Here is a 2,358-nt window from a genome sequence, read left to right as displayed (position 1 = left end):
TATATATATATATATATATATATATATAAAAAGATATATGTTAGAAAATTATATATTGATAATATACAACAGTGCCAAGATGACTGGAAACAATGTTTGGTGAAGTAATATTTACGTTTCTCATGGTTGAGTGAGCAATCCAGTGGCTGTGACTTCTTCTACTGGTTGGGCTGGTAACAATGCAGTGGGGAAAGAGCTGTGGGATGTTGATCGCCTGGAGGACCAAAAGGGTCCTACAATCTGGAACACGCAGATGATGCCCTGAAACAGGTGCAGAATGTCCTTAACAATCTAGAACATGCAGAATAAGGTAAATTGAAGTGATGGAATTAGTCCACCAATATCCAATCAAAAGGTAACAACCCTTTCTTCACTGTTACAGTCAGAGAGGGCCCTGGAATCTGCCGTTCACTACAGCACACATCCTCCACTACAGCACGGTCCTGCAGCATCTACCTCCATCTCTAATCAACCACACCTGAGAAATACAACCAAACTCTTCAGGTTTGCTTGAAAAATTACAGGCGTGTTTGTATGAGTAGGTATGAAACTAAACTTTGCATGTCAGTGGCACTCGAGGGCTGCATTCCACTTCGACACAAACTTTACTAAGCAATCCCCCTTGGAGGAAGCAGTTTTTATTTGAACGTTCTGAGTACAAAGAACAAATATATAGGTTTCATTGGTCAAGTCAAGTCTTACATCCTCTGAAATTCAGCGTTTTAAGATAAGTGAATTGTTTCATTATTCCTTATATAATGTGTTGCATGGTCTGCATATATCAGTTTCTAAACGAAACAACAATATATGAAGTCAAATCATGTAAGATGTTTGTTCGAGTTGTGTATATGATGTATGGATTGAGTAATATAAGCATATAAGCAAATAAGCAAAGGTAGCATGAGAATGTGCATTGTGTTAATTAATAACAGTAGCAGCCGAAAGGCAACTTTGTGCCAAGGATAAGTGTAAGATGTGTAAGACTTAATAAATGATAGATTTATTAAGAAATTAATCTAATATTCATTTTACAAATGGGGCACATATGCTTAATGTGTCCCTAGCAAGATTTTTATAAAAAAATGTATCAGATTGCAACGTTATATTCTATTTGATAACTACACACAGAGCATGCATCACTAAATAGGTAGGCTTGAGCCATATTGTCTCAGGCACACATAGCTTCTTTAGGTCATTAGTTAAATAACTTAAGTTAAATAAAAAAATTTGATTAAATTTCACATATGCTACATATATGTGCAGCAGTCTATGGATTAACTGGCTTTTTAGCTGTGTCTGTGATTGGTTGCAGGTGTGTGTGATAAGAACTGGAGTGAAGGATGGCAGTGTAGTGCCCGCCCAGGAAGGTAAAGCAGGGTTCGTACGGTCATGAAAAACCTGGAAAAGTCATGGAATTTTAAAACACCAATTTTCAGGCCTGGAAAAGTTTTGGAAAAATAAATAAACCCGGAAAGTTTTGGAAAAGTCCTGTATACAAAACTCTGTATAATGGAATTGTGTTTAATCAGGTCCTGAATTTCGGTGCGGGATTGCGCATAGGCTATATCGCATAGTTTTACTCATTCCCGCAGCTTTTGACTTTAAAATGATGGATATTCACACATTTATTCAATAGCCTATAGCATGTAGGTTTGATGAGTAAATAATCAAACCTACAGACTGAGTCCAGTCCACACAGACTATCAGATCAAATTGGTCATTTGAAAACAGCGTGAGTGATTCAGCTGTATGCGTTTTCTTTCTGACTTTTTTCTTGAAACGGCTTCACATCGGCGCATCTTGTCTGCGCTACAAGAGCCGCTGCGCGCTGCGATACAAGACTTTCACTTGCGTTTCGGGACAGTTGACAGAATAGTCACTTGCCTAATCGGGTCATTGTTGCATCGTCAGAAAATGTTATTATTTATTTGCACGTCTTTTTAAGCCATTCGGTACTCGCGCGCTCCAGAGGCGGTGCGCAGTCACATCCAAAGTGCGCTCGTGGGTATATGAGTATTGAGCTTGCTACCAAATAAGCTCAGCAGAACCCTGCACGGGCCTCAAACATATGCCCTAGTCCGGCCCTTATCCGACAGATTATCAGAATTACTGTCCGAGTCCGACTGGAGCCCGTGTCTTTTTTCTCTTTCTCTCTTCCCCAATTACACAGCTGCTGTTGTAGCCATTAAAATAGTTCAGTTTCGTTTTAAATGGCAAAAGTGGTTATATATATTTTAGTTTCTTTATTACGTTAATTTAGACATATGTTTGGAAAATGCTTTTGTTTGTTAAATTCAAGTTTTTGTTTTGACCAAGCGGCCAGTGGCAGACAGTGAGTTAATCATAGCCTATGTTTGA

The sequence above is a fragment of the Sinocyclocheilus grahami genome, unplaced genomic scaffold (assembly GCF_001515645.1).
Source record: "Sinocyclocheilus grahami isolate Dianchi unplaced genomic scaffold, SAMN03320097.WGS_v1.1 scaffold1298.1, whole genome shotgun sequence".
NCBI lineage: Eukaryota > Metazoa > Chordata > Actinopteri > Cypriniformes > Cyprinidae > Sinocyclocheilus > Sinocyclocheilus grahami.
This window is presented reverse-complemented; position numbering follows the sequence as displayed.